Here is a 23,583-nt window from a genome sequence, read left to right as displayed (position 1 = left end):
TTCTATCAGGAAAAAGACCAACTGACAAACTCTCTCCTTACACAACAAACCCAGTAAACGTTATTGACCAATCCCTTGCTCTGCTCAGTTTCATTTGCATGCCACTCAACCTGCGGGGGGACCAGGAGAGAGACAAGGGGCATGAGCAGGGGATGGGGGGAACAGGGGAGAGACACGGGGCTTGAGCAGGGGGTGCGTGGAACAGGGGAGAGACACGGGGCATGACCGGGGGGTGGGGGAACAGGGGAGAGACACGGGGCATGACCGGGGGGTGGGGGGAACAGGGCAGAGACACGGGGCATGACCGGGGGGGTGGAAGGAACAGGAGGGAGACACGGGGCATGAGCGGGGGGTGGGGGGAACAGGGGAGACACGGGGCATGAGCAGGGGATGGGGGAACAGGTGAGAGACACGGGGCATGAGTGGGGGGTGGGGGGAACAGGGGAGAGACACGGGGCATGAGTGGGGGGTGGGGGGAACAGGGGAGAGACACAGGGCATGAGCAGGGGGTGGGGGCAACAGGATAGAGACACGGGGCATGAGCAGGGGTGGGGGGGCAACACAAGGTAGACACGGGGCATGAGCGGGGGGTGGGGGGTACAGGAGGGAGACACGGGGCATGAACGGGGAGTGGGGGGAACAAGAGAGAGACACAGAGCATGAGTGGGGGTGGGGGAACAGGAGGTAGACACACGGCATGAGCGGGGGGGTGGGGGGCAACACGAGGGAGACACAGGGAATGAGCGGGGGTGGGGGGTAACAAGAGGGAGACACGGGGCATGAGCGGGGGTGGGGGGAACAAGAGAGAGACACAGAGCATGAGCGTGGGTAACACGAGGGAGACATGGGGCATGAGCGGTGGGTGGGGGGAACAGGAGAGAGACACAGGGCATGAGCAGGGGGTGGGGGGTAACACAAGGGAGACACGGGGCATGAGCAGGGGGTGGGGGGTAACACGAGGGAGACACGGGGCATGAGCGGGGGGTGGGGGGGAACAGGGCAGACACGAGGCATGAGCGGGGGGTGGGGGGTACAGGAGGGAGACATGGGGCATGAGCGGGGGTGGGAACAAGAGAGAGACACGGGGCATGAGCGGGGGTGGGGGGAACAGGAGGGAGACACGGGGCATGAGCGGGGGGTGGGGGGCAACACGAGACACGGGGCATGAGCGGGGGGTGGGGGTACAGGAGGGAGACATGGGGGGCATGAGCGGGGGGTGGGGGGAACAGGATGGAGACACGGGACATGAGCAGGGGTGGGGGTAACACAAGGGAGACATGGGGCATGAGCGTGGGGGTAACACGAGGGAGACACGGGGCATGAGCAGGGGTGGGGGGTAACAGGGCAGACACGTGGCATGAGTGGGGGGTGGGGGGTACAGGAGGGAGACACGGGGCATGAGCCGGGGTCGGGGGAACAGGAGGGAGACACTGGGCATGAGCAGGGGGTGGGGGGTAACACAAGGGAGACACGGGGCATGAGCGGGGGTGGGGGGAACATGAGGGAGACACGGGGCATGAGCGGGGGGGTACACGAGGTAGACACGGGACATGAGCGGGGGGTGGGGGGTACACGAGGTAGACACGGGACATGAGTGGGGGTGGGGGAACACGACAGAGACACAGGGCATGAGCAGGGGTTGGGGGGAGCACGAGGGAGACACGGGGCATGAGGGGGGGTTGGGGGGTAACACGAGGGAGACATGGGTCATTAGCAGGGGTGGAGGGAACAGGAGGGAGACACGGGGCATGAGCGGGGGGTGGGGGAAAAGGAGAGAGACACGGGGCATGAGCAGGGGGTGTGGTATATAACACAAGGGAGATACAGGGCATGAGCGGGGGGTGGGGGGTAACATGAGGGAGACACGGGGCATGAGCAGGGGGTGGGGGGGACAGGAGGGAGGCACTGGCATGAGCAGGGGGTGGGGGTAACACAAGGGAGACACAGGGCAGGAGCGGGGGGTGGGGGGAACAGGAGGGAGACACAGGGCATGAGCGGGGGGTGGGGGGTATAGGAGGGAGACATGGGGCATGAGTGGGGAGTGGGGGGAACAAGAGAGAGACACAGAGCATGAGTGGGGATGGGGGAACAGGAGGGAGACACGCGGCATGAGCGGGGGGGTGGGGGGCAACACGAGGGAGACACAGGGCATGAGCGCGGGTGGGGGGTAACAAGAGGGAGACACAGGACATGAGCGGGGTGGGGGGAACAGGAGGGAGACACGGGGCATGAGCGGGGGTGGGGGGAACAAGAGAGAGACACAGAGCATGAGCATGGGTGGGGGGAACAGGAGGGAGACATGGGGCATGAGCGGGGGCAACACGAGGGAGACACAGGGCATGAGCGGGGGGTACAGGAGGGAGACATGGGGCATGAGCGGGGGTGGGGGGTAACACGAGGGAGATATGGGGCATGAGCGGTGGGTGGGGGGAACAGGAGAGAGACACGGGGCATGAGCAGGGGGTGGGGGGAACAGGAGGGAGACACAGGGCATGAGCAGGGGGTGGGGGGTATAGGAGGGAGACATGGGGCATGAGTGGGGAGTGGGGGGAACAAGAGAGAGACACAGAGCATGAGTGGAGGTGGGGGAACTGGAGGGAGACACGCGGCATGAGCGGGGGGGTGAGGGGCAACACGAGGGAGACACGGGACATGAGCGGGGAGTGGGGGGAACAGGAGGGAGACACGGGGCATGAGCGGGGGTGGGGGGAATAAGAGAGAGACACAGAGCATGAGCGTGGGTGGGGGGAACAGGAGGGAGACATGGGGCATGATCGGGGGCAACACAAGGGAGACACAGGGCATGAACGGGGGGTACAGGAGGGAGACATGGGGCATGAGCGGGGGTGGGGGGTAACACGAGGGAGACACGGGGCATGAGCTGGGGGTGGGGGGACAGGAGGGAGGCACGGGCATGAGCAGGGGGTGGGGGTAACACAAGGGAGACACGGGGCATGAGCAGGGGGTGGGGGGTAACACGAGGGAGACACGGGGCATGAGCGGGGGTTGGGGGGAACTCGAGGGAGACATGGGGCATGAGCGGGGGGTGGGGGGCAACAGGAGAGAGACACAGGGCATGAGCGGGTGGTGGGGGGGTGCACAAGGTAGACTCAGAGCATGAGTGAGGGGTGGGGGGTACACGAGGTAGACACGGGGGCATGAGCGGGGGTGGGGGGAACAGGGGAAACATGGGGCATGAGTGGGGGGTGGGAGGGAGCGGGAGGGAGACACGGGCATGAGCGGGCGGTGTGGGGAACGGGAGGGAGATACGGGGCATGAGCCGAGGGTGAGGGGGAAAAGGAGGGAGACACAGGGCATGAGCAGGGCGTGGGGGAACAGGGGAGACACGGGGCATGAGCAGGGGGTGGGGTGAACAGGGGAGACACGGGGCATGAGCAGGGGGTGGGGGGAATGGGAGGGAGACACAGGGCATGAGCGGGGGTTGGGGGGACCGGGATGGATACATGGGCCATGAGCGGGGGGTGGGGGGAACAGGAGAGACACACAGGGCATGAGCGGGGGATGAGGGGGAACGGGAGAGAGACACGGGCCATGAGCGTGGAAGGGGGGAACGGGAGAGAGACACGGGGCATGTGCAGGGGGTGGGGGGAATGGGAGAGAGACACGGGCCATGAGCGGGGGGTGGGGTGGAACGGGAGAGAGACAAGGGGCTTGAGCGGGAGGTGGGGGGAGCGGCAGGGAGACACGGGGCTTGATTGGGGGAACAGGAGGGTGACACAGGGCATGAGCGGGGGGTGGGGGAACGGGAGGAAGACACAGAGTTTACTATGCAGCGCTCTGATGAAAACGATAAACAAAGATGGCGGGCGTCTCTCACAATACGACACACTGCATGCTTCACCGCAGCCAATAGGAAAGCACGTCAGACGTCTGCAAGCCGCTAACCCAATCCCCGTCCTGTCCGCGGAGCGAACAGGGAAGTGTGTCCACGAAGATATCACTATTTTTTTTCACTTACATGTTTGTCATTTTTAAAAACAACTACTAGACGGATTTACACCAAATTTTAAAAAAGCACGCTTTCGGGACCAAGCCGCCACTCCCGCCGCAAATTTGGTGTAAATACGTCCAGCGGTTTGGGCTGTAGGCGTGAGCAAAGTTTTTTCCCATTATGTCTAATAATGGGAAAAAAGAAGTTTTGGGACCCCCTATAACTTTGCCCCCCCTGGACCAAACCTCACAAAAATTCAGAGTGGGCCATATACTTTTATGGCAAAGTTTGGTGAGGATTCGTCAAGTGGGAGCGAAGTTATACGCCGCCCAAAAAGTGCTCTTCCTATGGAAACAGCAACTTAACCATAACTACATGGCCACTACCGTGGCCATGTAATATATATTCAGTGAAAAAAAGTTTGTTAAAGGGACATTATGGTTAAGTTGCGCTACTAAAAACCTATGAAATTCAGTAAAATAAACTTTGTTAAAGGGACGTTATGGTTCGAAGTACAACCGAAAAAACCTGAAATTCACCAGTTATGGTAAACTAAGCAACCATAACTCGCACTACCACCGTGCACTGCTAAAACTAACACCGAGGACATCAAAGATGACATCACAAATGTTATTGATGCGGACAGTCCGCAGACATTTTTTTTTTGTTGAGGTACTGCCCTATCAGAACCATTGCACTTTTCTCTGAGAGGAAGTGTTGGCTCTGAAAGCAACCTTTTTGTCGTTTTTTTTTGGGTTTCGAAAACTTCAAATGGTCAACACCTACTGCAAAATGGATTGCTCTAATTCCAAAAAAGGTAGCAATGCATTTTGTATATTTCACTGAAAAATCTGATTGCCAGCATAAGTAAGATGTACTCCATCTCTGCGAAAAATGTGTGTGCTACAAAACATAGGCCCTCATTACGAGTTTGGCGGTAGCCATGCCGCTATTGGCGGCATGGCTGCCGCCGAAATTGCGTCCAGGTCCGGGTCCTCAGAATGAGCAATAACTGGGCCATTCTGAGTTCAGAAGGCCCGGTAATTCCTCCCTCCAAGGACCCGGACCTGGTCCTTCCCCATTACCATTTCAGCCCCCATAGGGCTGAATCGGAATGGGAGAGGGAATGGGTAAGCACGCCTGGTTTGACCAGGCGTTGCTTCCTGGGTCCCGCGAGGGGACCTCGTAATGAGGCAGTATGGGGTAAATGGCGCCGGCACCTTTTACGGCACCGTTTACCCCGTACCGCCAGGGTCGTAATGAGGCACATAATGTTTTCATTTTGAAAAGACGACATCCCAGCATCTCTCAAAAAGGCACAAACAGCCTTGTTAACATTGCGCCTTGCTTTCTCCATTTGTGGACCAAATGAAAAAGAACGCAGCCACATTTGTCTTTGCGTAATAAGGGAAAAATGTACTCTGGAGTTTGGAGACATGTCCATGACTTTCCCAAGTTCTTCTTTCATTGCAAATTGCAAATAGATTCCAGACACTAATGAATAATAATAATGTCTGGATGATGCTGTGTCACCAAAGAAGCACAGAGATGTACCAAATCCACCCACTTCATTCCACCACTCCATGCCAGTGCACTTACACATGAGAGAATCCAAGATGTGCAGCCACTCCACAGCGACCTGCATGCACCTCCCACCAATTAATCCACGAATCTCCCAAAATCCAAACAATTTGTTTTCTGAAACACACAGCCATAGCTATCTGCTCTTCAATCAGGAAAAAGACCTACTGACAAACTCTCTCCTTACACAACACACCCAGTAAACGTTATTGACCAATCCCTTGCTCTGCTCAGTTTCATTTGCATGCCACTCAACCCCAAAATTCCTGTATGTAATACGCGCTGTCCTCGAACAACCGCACTGTCTGTAGACAAATCGAAAAATCTGAGCATAGGGGATGAACAATTAATTAGTGTGCCCCATTTCCCCTTTGAGGTTGGCTCTGAAAATAGCCTTTTTTTGCAAATGCTCCAGAAACACCTTTTATTTTCTATTTTTTGGGGGGGGGTTTTGATTATTTTCCTCCAAAAATCTCCACATTAGCTTCTCCAAAGCAATCCTTACGTTCCAAAACAGCATGGCATTTCCCATGATAGATAAAGAAATGCATCTTCCTTAAAGTAATCGACTTTACCAGAGTCAATGTTGTCATTGTCGCAGAACAACATGCCAGATCTAGTCATAAAACCAAACATGCCTCGGTTGACTAAGCACCTAGCAACATTTTGCTCAGGACAAAAAACAGAACTATTGTCCCATATTTCCCTAGGTGTCAACCCAGAAAAAATAGCCTTGGCATTTGGAAGGACTTTCATGATTTCCTGAACCACATTTTTCAAATCTTGCAACAAAGTAGGACCACTAACATAGCCCAAATGCACGGCACCACAGTGTAGGACAACTACATGTGGAATATGAAACCTAGCCACATCCTGACAAACTACTAAAATTACCTGCAAATTCAAATCAGGCACAGTGCTCCACACCACATCCACACCCTTTGTGTCAAAATGGTTAGTCAATCTCAAACCACCAACACCCTGACTTTATGCACCTCCGCCATCTTCACTACACACAGCCTCATTCAATATGAGGCAGAACCTCAACATCTGATTGGCTAATCCTCAAAATACACTCCCACTCCATGCTCGGAAACCCCGGATGTAGCATGTCCTGTCTCCGAACAGCTGTGCTGTCCGCGGAGCACATAAGTAACACTGAGGGCAGCCCTTCCACCCTTTCCACTGCACTCTCTGCACCATTTCCTCATTGGCTATTGTTAAGCAGTCACACAATCATCCACCAATCACATCCAAGAGCTCTACATCTAACTCTGTCATCACAGATCAGCACTTTAGATGTACTATTGATCACTCTCACATCCACATGCATGAACACAGACTACAGGTATGAATATTTTCTACACAGTACATGCACACCTCTTCTAGAAATACAATACATCCGGGAGCAAAGCTCAGAGGCAACGTGCACACCTTGAAGGCAAGACGACACGAAGCAACAGAGATTCAATCCCCGGGTCCGCACTTAGAAACCTCTGGGTGTTTAAGCGTGTTATAAATACGCAACTAAGACAAAATAATTATGCAACTAAAAAACAAACCATTCCTGTATCAGTAAATGCCACTGACCCTTTATAAACTGTAAAATGAAGTTACTGTCATTTCTCCCATCTGCTATGATAAAGTGTCACTTGCAAAGATTTCCGCTCTCCACATTTTTGTTTACACACACACCTATCTAAAAAAATATTGTTTCATATTATAGGATGTGAAAAATAACAGTGTAATAATGAAAAAGACTGTCCACTGTGTTATAAAATTACACACAGCCAGGATTAGTACATACATCTTCATTCAAGCACACACATAGACAATATCATTAGAAAGGCTCCCAGATCAAACAACACCACTGCCTCTATATCAAATCCTTCTGCTTTATTACCCGCACCTTCACAAAGGCATACATCGAATGCTTTTATGTACAATCTCTGCCATTTACCCTGTAAAAATAGCACAAAATGCATATGATTATTTCTTCTATCTCTTAACATTCATTAAAAAAACAAGTGTGCTCAATACGTTTACTATTAGACTCATTCGAACAAATATATTCAACTAACAGATTCTAAATAAAATATACAGAATGCACATAGGCATAGAATAGTGCAAAACAATGTCTGCATTAACAAAACTGCTATGAACACACATATGCACTAACGTCTTTCTTTTACACTTTCAGTGAACACCACTCTCCTGAAAAGCAGCAGCGTCTGAAGTACGAACAAGGACTTAGAAGAAACCTACTCTTTCCATACAAAAAGTAAGTACAAAACTAACATAATCTTCTGTTACTCAAACACACTAGCATTTTAGTGTTGTAGAAGAAACAAATATATTAACCCTTTACCATTAGATGTAGTATTAGTGCTTCCCCCTTGCCAGCTGCATACTTTATATTGTCATCTGAAGCCCAGTATAGTAACACACAAATACAAGAATAGCCTCCCAACTTGATGTATCTGCCCATTGAACAATCACACACCTCCACAATCATACTTACCATCATACTCAGACACTCATGCACAAAGCATGCATACACTGCACAACAGCCCAACCCACACTTTCTTTTTATTCTCCAACCTACCCCTAAGAATGCCTACCTAAAAGCTACTCCGTAGAAAGCAACGCAGAAGTAGAGCAAATCAAAAGAAAAGTGTCCAAAATAAGCATCCATCTCTAGCAGATTTTGTACAAAAGGTTCAAACAAAACAGCAAATACAGTCATTAAGCGAAACAAAACAATCTTCCAGTACGTACAGAAACTTTCCCTCCTCTATCAAAATGTTAAACCAAACAGAAAGTGATTAGCAAGACTTCAGCTACCACTACTTTTAACACTGGACCTATAAATCTCGATGTAGTGACAAGCATACCAAAAAAATCTTTTACAAAACATGTTCTGCCACAGAGTCCTTCAGAACCTTTTAAAAACAGGTGAGAAATCATGCACAACCCGTAAAACCTACCGTAGAAAATTCATAGAAGCTCTCGTAGACAATGCAATCCTTCTCAAAAGGAAGTTATTTATTTTAGTTTTAAACAGGATGAAACCACTAACAAAACTAACTACTAAACTACAAAAAAGGCTTCTCCATAAATGGAATATCACCAAAAAGAGATTCTTAAACATCTGTGGAGGTGAATGGAGTCACACCAAGAGCACAGAACCATATTTTAATGAAGAAGCTTTTAAACAAAAGCAAACAAACCCAATTGCCATAGATAGCAGTGGACGAGGGTAAAAAAACCTAATAACACCAATATGGAACAAGAAACTCTGCTCACAAAAATATCCCCAGAAAACTCAGTATCACCTCCCCAATCTCCTGATCCAAAACATCAAGTCTACAAATAGCTGTGCACATCAATGTGTAGCATTGCCAAACAATCTTTCAAATCTTTACGCCAGTTCCTCAATCAGTATTTAAAAAGCAAAGACAAATTCAAAATGAAACTACTACAAAATATGGATGCCTGTCCAGTGCGCAAATACACAGGACTACAAGGACATTCATTAGCCTGCATTGCAGGACCTATTTGCAAAAGCACCTTCCATCATATCAAAATGATTTCAACACATCATTCAACTATATATCCAGAGAAAATATTGTGGAATTGAAAGCCACTTACAAAATGAAATAGATGTACAACAAACTAGCAACTACTGTACAAATAGCAACCTTCTATTAAACAAAAACAAAAAAGAAATACTAAAGTTTAAAAGTACCTAAGCTGAAGTACCAAACCATGTGTGTATGTGTTGCCGCAGGACTTCTTATAAAAGTACCACAAAAACTAGACATAACATACAAAATAAAAGACAATGAAGATTCAAAATGGTTCCAATTAGCTCTCTACCTTATAACAGAAAACAAATACGACATTTCTGACCCTTTAATGCAATTACTGCACTTCAAAACTTGACAACAACCAAACCCCTTCACATGATATCACAAATAACTCAGAATTATTCCCAGGGCCAAAACCCCTGCAACAACTAAATTTATATGAGAGCATCATAATTTAAACAGTGCACCAATTTCAAGCAATAATAGGCCTCCAACCAAAAACAGCAAAATTACCTCCCTCTGAATTAGTCAAAGGCATTCGTGGCAAAGTAGTTTATTTACCATTAGATCTCACAGAAAGTGTACACACTCTAGGAGTGCAACGGCCAATAGATCAATCTTTAATCGTCTTAGTAAATGGCGTGCCTACAAAAGACAAACAAATTTGGCAACAACTCGTGGACTTAAATAAAATTATACAAGCCCCGCAATATCTAAAAAACAACAATGAATACTACAAATAAATTAATATTGAAGAAAACCTGAGAGAAACCATAGAAATAATTCAAGAGTCACCAGAAACTGGTCAATTTGAACTTCTAAATCCTACAACAGAATCCAATATTTTAGACCATTATACAATTCATCCTTCACACTCTAAAGACACTATATGTGATGCACTTGAAACTTTCCTAAAGCGACAAGCCAAAGATCTACAATCAGCATATGGGAAAAAAAGTATAGAAGCACGGGCCTTTCCGCTACTCTTTCCTACTGGAAAGGAGGAAGGTACAATGATAGACCCACACAGATAACAGCATCAGAATATCGCTCTCTACAAATGTATTCTGACAACCCCAGATTCAGACAAAACGTGGAATACATATTCTCTTTGAAAGTGAACTAGCAACTCTATGCTACGGAGTTGCACACACATTAAAATCAGGGAATCATTTTCAAAATATGTCAGCTATGCAATTATTACAAAAATTACAAGAAAAAGATGAGGTTTTACAGTCATGTATTACAAATCTTTTAGCAAACATGCGTGGTACAAAAGAATACTGGTTCCAATTTCACGGAGATGTACGCTGTATGATAAGAAATCTTGGCCCACCCACTTGTTTTGTAACATTAAGTTGTGCAGAATATGCATGGGAAGATTTACATGATTTGCCACGCATAGCAAACCAAAATAAAACAAACATAGATATAAAAACACCACGAGAACTCTGCTCTCTAGATTCTGTAAGTGTATCAAGATATTTGCATCATCGCTTCATTGCTATGCTACACTTTATTTGTAATAAGACTGTTCTGCCCTTCTGAGAAGTTCAACACTTCTTTTGGGGAAAAGAATACCAAGCCAGAAGAGCACCACACATCCACATGCTATTATGGATTAAAGATGCTCCTAAATTTGGTCAGGACAGTGATGCCACTGTTTTGCAGTTCATCCAAAAATATGTGTTACCAAACGTAGCTTAATTAATCATATCAAATTGTCATTAAAAACTCCTCAACATAAAGAACTGTATTACATGTCCCTGCTACAATTTTCTAAACCATGGAGAAAAGAAGAAGAGTTACTGGATACATTTGACTCCTATGAAGACGCTTTCAAAGCACATGAAAGCACTATAACAGACGTAAACTTTACACAGTACCAAACAATGTTGCACAATGAATAGCAACATGAAGAAGAACTCCAGGCACAACTACAAGTGGACACTCCCGACAGTAGTTAACCTTCTGTAACAGGAAGCCAAGACCATTCACAAATCACAAGGTCTTACCCTAGATAAAGCATTAATAGATATTGGTGCACAGTCATTAAAGAAGGCATTTCTTTCTTTTTATTCTCCAACATACCCCTAAGAATGCCTACCTAAAAGCTACTCCGTAGAAAGCAACGCAGAAGTAGAGCAAATCAAAAGAAAAGTGTCCAAAATAAGCATCCATCTCTAGCAGATTTTGTACAAAAGGTTCAAACAAAACAGCAAATACAGTCATTAAGCGAAACAAAACAATCTTCCAGTACGTACAGAAACTTTCCCTCCTCTATCAAAATGTTAAACCAAACAGAAAGTGATTAGCAAGACTTCAGCTACCACTACTGTTAACACTGGACCTATAAATCTCGATGTAGTGACAAGCATACCAAAAAAATCTTTTACAAAACATGTTCTGCCACAGAGTCCTTCAGAACCTTTTAAAAACAGGTGAGAAATCATGCACAACCCGTAAAACCTACCGTAGAAAATTCATAGAAGCTCTCGTAGACAATGCAATCCTTCTCAAAAGGAAGTTATTTATTTTAGTTTTAAACAGGATGAAACCACTAACAAAACTAACTACTAAACTACAAAAAAGGCTTCTCCATAAATGGAATATCACCAAAAATAGATTCTTAAACATCTGTGGAGGTGAATGGAGTCACACCACGAGCACAGAACCATATTTTAATGAAGAAGCTTTTAAACAAAAGCAAACAAACCCAATTGCCTTAGATAGCAGTGGACGAGGGTAAAAAAAACCTAATAACACCAATATGGAACAAGAAACTCTGCTCACAAAAATAAAATATCCCCAGAAAACTCAGTATCACCTCCCCAATCTCCTGATCCAAAACATCAAGTCTACAAATAGCTGTGCACATCAATGTGTAGCATTGCCAAACAATCTTTCAAATCTTTACGCCAGTTCCTCAATCAGTATTTAAAAAGCAAAGACAAATTCAAAATGAAACTACTACAAAATGTGGATGCCTGTCCAGTGCGCAAATACACAGGACTACAAGGACATTCATTAGCCTGCATTGCAGGACCTATTTGCAAAAGCACCTTCCATCATATCAAAATGATTTCAACACATCATTCAACTAAATATCCAGAGAAAATATTGTGGAATTGAAAGCCACTTACAAAATGAAATAGATGTACAGGAAACTAGCAACTACTGTACAAATAGCAACCTTCTATTAAACAAAAACAAAAAAGAAATACTAAAGTTTAAAAGTATCTAAGCTGAAGTACCAAACCATGTGTGTATGTGTTGCCGCAGGACTTCTTATAAAAGTACCACAAAAACTAGACATAACATACAAAATAAAAGACAATGAAGATTCAAAATGGTTCCAATTAGCTCTCTACCTTATAACAGAAAACAAATACGACATTTCTGAACCTTTAAGGCAATTACTGCATTTCAAAACTTGACAACAACCAAACCCCTTCACATGATATCACAAATAACTCAGAATTATTCCCAGGGCCAAAACCCCTGCAACAACTAAATTTATATGAGAGCATTATAATATAAACAGTGCACCAATTTCAAGCAATAATAGGCCTCCAACCAAAAACAGCAAAATTACCTCCCTCTGAATTAGTCAAAGGCATTCGTGGCAAAGTAGTTTATTTACCATTAGATATCACAGAAAGTGTACACACTCTAGGAGTGCAACGGCCAATAGATCAATCTTTAATCGTCTTAGTAAATGGCGTGCCTACAAAAGACAAACAAATTTGGCAACAACTCGTGGACTTAAATAAAATTATACAAGCCCCGCAATATCTAAAAAACAACAATGAATACTACAAATAAATTAATATTGAAGAAAACCTGAGAGAAAGCATAGAAATAATTCAAGAGTCACCAGAAACTGGTCAATTTGAACTTCTAAATCCTACAACAGAATCCAATATTTTAGACCATTATACAATTCATCCTTCACACTCTAAAGACACTATAGATGATGCACTTGAAACTTTCCTAATGCAACAAGCCAAAGATCTACAATCAGCATATGGGAAAAAAGTATAGAAGCGCGCACCTTTCCGCTACTCTTTCCTACTGGAAAAGGAGGAAGGTACAATGATAGACCCACACAGATAACAGCATCAGAATATCGCTCTCTACAAATGTATTCTGACAACCCCAGATTCAGACAAAACGTGGAATACATATTCTCTTTCAAAGTGAACTAGCAACTCTATGCTACGGAGTTGCACACACATTAAAATCAGGGAATCATTTTCAAAATATGTCAGCTATGCAATTATTACAAAAAGTACAAGAAAAAGATGAGGTTTTACAGTCATGTATTACAAATCCTTTAGCAAACATGCGTGGTACAAAAGAATACTGGTTCCAATTTCATGGAGATGTACGCTGTATGATAAGAAATCTTGGCCCACCCACTTGTTTTGTAACATTAAGTTGTGCAGAATATGCATGGGAAGATTTACATGATTTCCTACGCATAGCAAATCAAAATAAAACAAACATAGATATAAAAACACCACGAGAACTCTGCTCTCTAGATTCTGTAAGTGTATCAAGATATTTCCATCATCGCTTCATTGCTATGCTACACTTTATTTGTAATAAGACTGTTCCGCCCTTCTGAGAAGTTCAACACTTCTTTTGCAGAAAAGAATACCAAGCCAGAAGAGCACCACACATCCACATGCTATTATGGATTAAAGATGCTCCTAAATTTGGTCAGGACAGTGATGCCACTGTTTTGCAGTTCATCCAAAAATATGTGTTACCAAACGTAGCTTAATTAATCATATCAAATTGTCATTAAAAACTCCTCAACATAAAGAACTGTATTACATGTCCCTGCTACAATTTTCTAAACCATGGAGAAAAGAAGAAGAGTTACTGGATACATATGACTCCTATGAAGATGCTTTCAAAGCAAATGAAAGCACTATAACAGACGTAAACTTTACACAGTACCAAATAATGTTGCACAATAAATAGCAACATGAAGAAGAACTCCAGGCACAACTACAAGTGGACACTCCCGACAGTAGTTAACCTTCTGTAACAGGAAGCCAAGACCATTCACAAATCACAAGGTCTTACCCTAGATAAAGCATTAATAGATATTGGTGCACAGTCATTAAAGAAGGCATGAGCTACGTAGCACTATCACACTTATGTACACTTGATGGGCTATTTCTAATCATCTTTGATGCAAGAAAAGTAAATGCTGATATTCCTTGCATTCTAGAATACAATAGGCTGCGTTTACGCCACACCTCCATCTGAAAACCTATCCTGTTCCAAAACAAGCAAAACATTGTAAAAGGAAACTACTTCAAACTGAAATGATACAGGATATCACTACAATTCCTCCAAAGAAAATAAAAGAAACAGATACTTCTTCAAGTACCACAATCAAAACAAAAAACAATCTAGTTGTAAAAGTAACTCAAATACTTCTTCAAAGAAGCAACACAAACTCCAAACAAATTACTTCCACAGAGAACTTTCAGGTCCATTCAGATTTTCAAATGTAACTGCTTTAAATTCATAAGCAAATGTAGCAATACATATTCTATTCCAATTGCCAAAAATTATTGAGAACATTTACTTACACAGTACAGACCAATTGTGTTTGCAAATGTTAGTCCTTCATAGAAATGCAACCACCAATCCTGACAACACTTACAGTGTTCATGGAATAAGACCAGAATTGGACTACTGTGCTGGAATTGTCAAATTCACTATAAACTCACAAGAAGATCCACAAGAATTTCTAATGTACTTACTACAAATACTGGAAAACAAAAATATACCTATAAATGACATCTTTCAGTTTTCATACATGTGGAAACATACATGCACTCTCTACAACCATGTGGCACAGGAGGAAGTCCCTAATGAACGCCCTGTGTATGTATTGATACCTAACTGTGAATCCATTCCATTTCAGCAACTTGTACAAAATTCAAACCATGGCAGATTATGTACTACCTGCAATTCAGATAATCACTCCACCTTACAAATACAGACACATAGTAAATACGTAATGGTAATGCTTTTACATTACAATGCAGATGCTACCAAAAACAACTGTAAGCTGACTGGATTCACACATGGTCAAGTATCACTTGGTAAGAAAACCTTCACAACAATAGGTATAATCTAACATGCAGGAGCCACAACCAATGCAGGTCACTACACTGCATATATAAAAAAAAGAATTGTGGATGGTTCGAATGTAATGATAGTACCATTAGTCTAAAACAGAGATTGCCAGCAAATCTTGTAAATGCATACTTAATATTCTTAAAACCAAAATGTATTAATTAATAATCTGTGTATGAACATACACACAACTTCAACATCAAAACTGTGCACAGTTAGAGTACACCAACATGTATCTAACTGCAACAAGCAAACAGATAAATAAATACCACTAAAATCAAACAAGGAATATACAGTTAGAATATGCCAACAGGTATCTAACTGGCCCATAAAATCTGCAACAACCCAACAGATAGATGAATAGCATAAAAGTAAACATAAACAATTAGAATTCGCCAACAGGTATCTAATTGCCCCACAAATGTACTACAAACCAAAGATAGATGATTAGCAAGAAACAAGAAACAAACAGTAAAACAATGAAAGAAATTTATTATACCACACCATAGAAGTTTTTTTTTAATCCAGCATGGATTTTTTTCCCACAGACCCAATGATTTAGAAAACAAACACAGAAACTGAGCAAATTGCACAGTACACTGGTTTGAACTATAGTACTTGTAAAGTACTAAATATGAGGTTAAAAAAATAAAGAAATGTCTATTATGAACTACCTGCTCTAACATATGAAATCACAGAGATTGAAAAAAGTATGTCTGGTCCAGTTACCCATGTCATGAAAAAACTGCATACAACCAAAAACTCAACCAGTAAGTATCCAATAAATCAACTCAGAAACACTGCGCTCCTTGTTACAAACTCTACAATCTTAACTGCATCACCTAGCCAAAACTTCACATACAAACTCTACAATGAAACAGTACACAAACCTTTGGGTTGTGGATAGTTGATGGGTGGTTGATTATATGGGTGTGTTATGCCGCGGTGGTTGTGGCCAGGGCCTAGAGTCTTGGGTGCATGGCCTACGGCCTACGGCCTTTGGCCATGCACCCAAGACTCTAGGCCCTGGCCACAAACACCTCAGCATAATAAACCTATAATACCAAACATTTTGACTGTGGTATGTGGGCTGCTTATAGATGATATTAATTATAATCAATGCTGTACAAACAACCCAAAACCAACATCATACTAAAATAAAATAACTAGCAGTGCATTCATCATGTCCGCGGACAGGTGCTACGGCCGCGGGCATGGCAAACACATCAAGGTTACCTGCCACCTAAACAAATACAATATTTGACCCATCTCTAACTCCTCAACCCTCCCAAAGAACTCCTGCACACCAACACACTGCCCAAAATTGCAATTTCCTTCTCTACGCTGCCACGCTGTTGGTGGATCCAAGTTTGCGGGCGCATCGTAACAATATGCCATGCCTCACGCCTCACTCTAGCCAATCGGCAAAAACTAACAGGGAAGTGTGTCCGCGGAGCGGACATATATATCACTAATTTTTTTGCCTTACGTTTTGGCCATTTAAAAACAAACTACTGGACGTTTTTACACCAAATTAACAAAAGCATGTTTTCGGGACTAATCCGTCCAGCGGTTTGAGCTCTAACCGTGCCATTATGTCAATGGGAAAAAACTAAATTTTGGGACCACGCCTATAACTTAGCCGCTTAGCCGCTGCTGAACCAATCCATACAAAAATTTGCACAAAATAAAATCAGAGTGTGCCATATACTTTTTTTTTGCAAAGTTTGGTGAGGATTCGTCCAGGGGGAGCGAAGTTATAAGCCTCCCAAAAAGTGCTCTTCCTATTGGTTTAGCAACATAACCATAGCTACACAGCCACTACAGTGGCTGTGTAATAATTATAAACTATAATTGATCTTTTTTTTATAATGCGCTTAATACCAGGCACCAGTTTCTAAGTGCGAGACCGGGATTCATATTTGTGTTGCTATGCGTTGTCTTGCTTACAAGACAAACATGTTGCACCTGAGCTATCCTCAGAGAGTATTTTCACTGAAACAACATTGTTCAACAGATGTCAAGTTTCACTAATAAAAACCTATGAAATTCTTTGAAAAACACTTTGTTAAAGGGAGGTTATGATTGCAAGGTAACATCAAAAACCCAAAGAAATTCAACAGTTATGGAAAGCTACGCTGTCACTGCAAGCATAATGTTTTTTCCCATTCAAGACTATCAGTCCCTGCTGGCCATGCCCACTTTAATTGCTGGTCCCAGGTGGCTATGGCTAGTGGACAGATTGTCCTGGGTATGGCAGGCCACAGAATATGTCATAGGCACCAAAGTTATATCACTATTCTTTGCACCTGTCTTTGCTGGCAGCCAGGTCCACTACCCTCTTTAACCACATAGTTGGTCCCTGATAGCTGTGCCAACTTTAACTCTGTATCTCGGCCCTGGTGGCCATGGGTTACAATCTGGCCTCTGCCACAGCTACAGGCTATACTTCAGTGAACAAAGTTATACTGTCAGTGCTATGCGGATGATACTCAGCTCATTTTCAGGCTTCCCTCAGCCACCTCTTCTCCCTCTCTCATCTCTGTCTGTCTATCTGTCTGCTATCCAGGAGTGGTGTTCTGCCAATGATCTCTGCCTTAATGTGAGTAAGACAGAGATTCTCCTTTCATTGGCACACCCGCTCCCTCCTTTCCTGTCACTCTCTGGCCGGCCTCTCTTGGCCCTCTTCCTGCTCCCACCTGTGAGGCTAAAAACCTTGGGATCATCTTCGACTCCACACTCTCCTTCTCTCCTTACATCTCTGATGTCTCTAAGAAGTCACACTACCAACTGCACCTCCTCAGAGGTATTCTTCCTTTCCTCTTCTTCCCCCAGAAGCTCACTGTCTCCAGAGCTCTGGTTCTCTCAAGGCTGGACTTTTTCAACAGCCTCTTTCTAAATCTGCCTGCTACTACTCTCTGCCCTCTGCAACTCATCCTGTACAGGACTGCGAGACTTGTCCTTGGCCTCAAGCCCTGGGTTCCTATATCTCCAGGACTGAAATCTCTGCACTGGCTCCCAGTGGCTACAAGGATTAAGTTCAAAACCCTTTGCATTGTCCACATGGTCTTGTGGAGCCTGGGTCTTCAATACCTTCAACTCTCTCTTCCTAAATATCTTCCTACTCAAGCTCTTTGCTCAGCCACCTCCCTCAGGGTCAGTCGCTTCTCCAAGCAACGGGTTGGTGGTAGATCTCTTTCTTCAGCTGGGGCCTCTCTCTGGAACAGATCCCTGAAACTTGAGGAGAACCATCTCCGGTTCCAGAAGCACCTCAAAACATTTCTCTTTGCTTCTGCTTTTTCTCCTCCTCTCCTCTGCTGACCTCCTGTCTGTAACTGAAACTGCACTGGTTACCTGGCCACCCTCTGATCTCGGGCCCAGGTCCCTCCCCCACCAGTCACGCACACCTGCACTGCCTTCCACTTGGGGACTGTGTCTGTATCCCCACAGTTCCTCTACCAGCACTTGACACTGGATGTCTGCACTTATCCACCCTTGCACTTGCCACCTGCTGGCCGTACTTCACTTATTGGTTATTTATTCTATTATCACATGTACTGCACTGTCCCCTCCCCCCGCACTTTCTCCCTTCCCATGCACGATCTGAATGACACCTGGCCTAGTAGGATCATTGTCTGTCTTCCCCCTCTTCCCCCTCCCTTGCCTTGTCATGCCCTGAAACACTTGTATATGGGTGCGTTATAAATGCCTTATCATATTATATCATATCATATCATATCACTATTCTTTGTACCTACATTTTGACACTTTTCAAAAAATTAAACGCATGACAGATTTGCAAATGCATGTTTTCAGTCCTTGTCAATGCTTCTTGCACAAGTTTCCTGCAAATCCTTCCAACACCTCGAACTGTTGATGAGAGCAGAATTTTCTTTCCCATTCAAACATATCCCGATTTTGAAAATGTGCAGACCCTGACAGCAATTTTGACGCTTCGTGACAATAGCCCTTCAATCTTTGCACAAACATTGAAAGTAGGGTCTATAATCATTTTGCAAATGCGTGTGCGGATTCATCAAACAGAACCAAAATTATAAGGCATTAAAACATTTTGGGACCCCCCCTCTAATTTTTCATTTTCTTGAAAAAACAGCACTCGACTTTGCAACAACATTCAACGTTGGGTCTATATTATTATTGCAAGATTTTGTGCACTTTCATTGAACGGCGCCAACGTTATAAACTGTCTAATAACTGCTCTTTACCAACCCTGTAAAGCACACATATGCGTGGAAGTCGACAAATATTTGTCAAGTTCGCAAACATCACAGCAATGTCCCCGAACATCTTAGATGTTTGCAGACATCGGAGAAGGGAAAAAAAATGATGTTTGGATTTATGTGGACATAACTCATTCCATCCCAATAATCAGCCATGCATGATGTACGGGAATATTATGTGGCCCCCTGGTTGGTAAACAGGCATCCGCGGACACCAAACCAGGAAGTGAATCTATGTACTGGACCTAGATATCACACATTTTTTGGGATCTACTTTTTGGACATTTTTATATATCTACTGGACGGATTAACACCAAATTTGCAAAGGCACGCTTTCAGGGACCAGGCTATTGCTCCTGGCGAAAGTTTGGTGCAAATCCATCAATCGGTTTGGGCTGTAGCTGCAAGCAAAAATATTTTCCATTCATGTCTATCCAGTTTTCAAATAGTTTGGGACCCCCATATAACTTTGCCCCCATTGATGAAACCACACAAAACTGTTTCATGATGTTGCAGCACTGTATGTAAGTTATAAATAATTCCTCTTTTAACATATATGAAAGTTATTTGTTGTACCTATGTTTTGACACTTTGGAAAAAATAAAACAGCAAAGATTTGCAAAAGCATGCTTCCAGGCCCATACTGTTGCTCCTCGCGCCAGTTTGCTGAAAACCTGTCCAGCAGAATGTATTTTCCATTTCAAGCCTATCCTAATTTAGAAAATGACACCACATTGCTGGTCCCTGGTACATCACCATTTTTTGTACCTATATTTTGACACCTTTCAAAAAGTAAAACATGTGACAGATTTGCAAAAGCATGTTTTCAGTCCCTTGGCAATGATCCTCGCACAAGTTTCCTGCATATTTGTGCAGCACTTCGGGCTGCAGAAGCAAGCAGAAACTGAATTCTCATTCAAGCCTTTTCTGTTTTTGAAAATTTTCGGACCCCCTTACAGTTTTGCCCCCTCTTGCCAAAATCCCTTCAAACTTTGCACAGGCTTGCAAAGTTGGGTCTAAAATGTTTTTGAAAACCTTTGTGCAGATTCGACAAATAGCGCCAAAGTTATAAGCCGTCCAAATATGTTGCGACCTTTCCTCTAATTTTACCTCCTCTTGACGAAACGCCAGCAACCTTTGCAACAACTTTCAAAGTTGGTGTACATTTTTATTGCAACACTTGTGCAGTTTTTTTGAATGGCTTCAACGTTATAAGCCATCTAATAACTCTCTTCACTGACCCTGTAATGTACACATTTGCATAAATATCCTCAAACATTTGTCAAGTTTATGAACACTACAGCAGTGTCCCCGAACATCTGAGATGTTTGCAGGCATCGGAGAAGAAAAAACACTGGATGTTTGGCTTTTTCTGACCTATCCCATCCTATACTCATCACTCCCCAGAAATAGTTTCATTTGTTTGCTAAGTGTAATGTTGTTCTTTTAATATGTTTTAACGCGATGTTCGTGGACTTGTGGCATGGTTCACAAATCCAACATGGAGTCCATTTAAGATGTTTTGATGCACCTAGCAATTCCGTAAATTACTTTACGTGACTATCCTTTTGGCTCAGAGGCATCCGCAGACACCACATCATGAAGCAAGTCCGCTGACCAGAAAGAGATATCGCTATTTTTCTGACCTAGATTTTGGGCATTTTTTAAAACATCTACCTAGTGGAGTAACACCAAATTTGCAAAAGTGCGCTTTCGGGATCAGGCCACTGTTCCTTCGTGAATGTTTGGTGCATTTCTGGGCCACGATCAAAAATGTTTTCAATGTATGCCTATCTAGATTTCAGAAGTTTTGGGACTCCACCTATAACTTTTTGCCCTTGACGAAATTGCATCAAAATGTGCAAAATAATTCAGAGGTGGATGTATACTTTTTTGAAAAGTTTCGTGAAGATTCGTCAATCGGCGCAAAAGATATAAGCCGCCCAAAAATTGCTCTTCCTATGGGTTGAGCAACTTAATCACAGCTATGGGGTCATTACTGCAGACCTCGTAATAACCATAAATGCCAGCATTATGTGACCAAAAATATCTAGGAAGCTTAAAGTTCAAAAATAGTAATTAGCATAATGATGACATCATAGGAAATGTAGTCACATCGATTTGACACAATAAAATCAAAGGGCATGACATCACAGGACATGATGTCAGGTGAACTTTGACCTTATGGCATCACAGGAAATGGCCTCAAGTTACATATGGCCTTGAAGAGATCACAGGAAAGTTCAACATAATGGTTATCACGAGATGGCCAGCGAGCATTGAGCTGAAATAGGAAATACCCACTGAAAAGGTATAAATCCTTCTATGTAAGCTATTGCCTGCTGTGGAGGAAACGGTGTGAAAAGTCAACAAGGTGATCACACTTCTATACCCCGAGGGAAGTTACGGCTGCAAGGCTTCCTGAAAATGCAACTTGTAAGGCAATCCCTACAACAAAAGTAATATAGAGACAAAAATATTTCTGTCCCCTATATTCAATAACCTGTATGGAGTACGTACTGAATGCTGCGATTTGATGGAAAATATAGATAATTGCCTTCATTTGCCGCAAAGTTGTTACACAAAAAAGCAAATGTTCAAAGGTGCTAAATGAGTGTTATAAATACAGGCAGATCTCTATTGGGATGGCTCTGCCTTTTGTGGGATGTATTTACCCATGCATCCGAGCCCTACCTCAAAACTGTGCAGTACTGACATGGAAAACATCATGATGGCCAGAGCTTCCCAGAAAATGCACAGGGAAATGCATGAAGAATAGGCTGCCACTCATTTTTGCCGATGTTATGGGCACAGAAGGACACTGCCTAAAACCACCAGTGGACTACCCACACAGTAGTCTGAAACCATTGGGAATGGCAATGCTGATTGCCAAAAGCAAACCCATAACTGTTGGGAATTCATTTTCTTAAATCCCAAAAAGGGGTGCAGTACCAGTACTCACCACTATCCAAAAGCCGGCGTTTTAAAACCACCAGATTTTGTCGAAAACTGAATAAATGAACCCAAAACATGCCAAAGAAAGACATTTTAAGAGGTGGATCCAATGTAAAGTTATATTCTGAAGTGACTTGAAGGTTTATAACAAGACTGGCTGAGCTGTGGATTTCAGCAGTTTAAGTAAATTTGGACTGAAAGACACTACAAATCTAAGTGTTTAAATTGACTGAGTGACCTACTTTTGAGTGTCACATAGGTTGCAATTGTTTAAATGTCATAGTTTTAAACTTAGAATCAGCATTCTAGCTGCATATGTGAAAATGTTTAGTTTTATTTGAATGCAGAAACTGGGGAACAAAAAGTGACATTTTATCTGAAACTTGGCTTAAGGAACTGAATTCTGCCTGGCAACTACCCCCATCAGGAGTGAAACTTGAGTCACAGCTGTGTTCCCAGCCCAATCTGCCTTTTGCTGGCCACACTAAGGATATGCCATCTCTCTGATAATTGAATTAAGGGGAGCCCCACAGAATACAGGAGCTCTGAACAAAGCCCTCTCCTGACTCAGGCAGATGGTTTATTGCAGATATCGTAAAAGTAGCTTTCTCCTAAAGCAAAGGGGAGGGGCACTGCCTGTGAGAGCAAGCTGGCTTGGCAGAACTGGAAAAACCAGAAATTCAACCTTGTGCTGGAGGAAAACCACACCCCTTTGGGGCCAGAACATAACTCTAAAAAGATGAATAACTCATAGAGCGGACATGTGAAAATTGTATAAATGACACCATAATTCTTGTGATTTTTCTGCCCACATTTTAAGAGGTTTTTAGAACCGGTGGCATGTTCAGGGGGGTTTTAGCGGAAAAGAGGATATTACTCAAAATGTGGGCATGTGAAAAATCTGACACTTCATCAACTAATGTCCATACTCCTTGCGCACATGTGTGTAAATTTGGGTCAATGTCCGGAATTGCAAAATCAGTTAAAAAGTGAAATATGTGCCATTTCTGAATGCAAGCCCTCAGGAAGAGCAGATTTGGACAGGGTATACCTCCTGTAATGCATGATGGGTGCATATGATTTTAAAACAATATGTACC

The sequence above is a fragment of the Ambystoma mexicanum genome, chromosome 4p (genome assembly GCF_040938575.1).
Source record: "Ambystoma mexicanum isolate Mex_15411 chromosome 4p, UKY_AmexF1_1, whole genome shotgun sequence".
In the NCBI taxonomy this organism is placed as follows: domain Eukaryota; kingdom Metazoa; phylum Chordata; class Amphibia; order Caudata; family Ambystomatidae; genus Ambystoma; species Ambystoma mexicanum.
The sequence above is the reverse complement of the archived record's forward strand: the minus strand, read 5'-3'. Positions refer to the sequence as shown.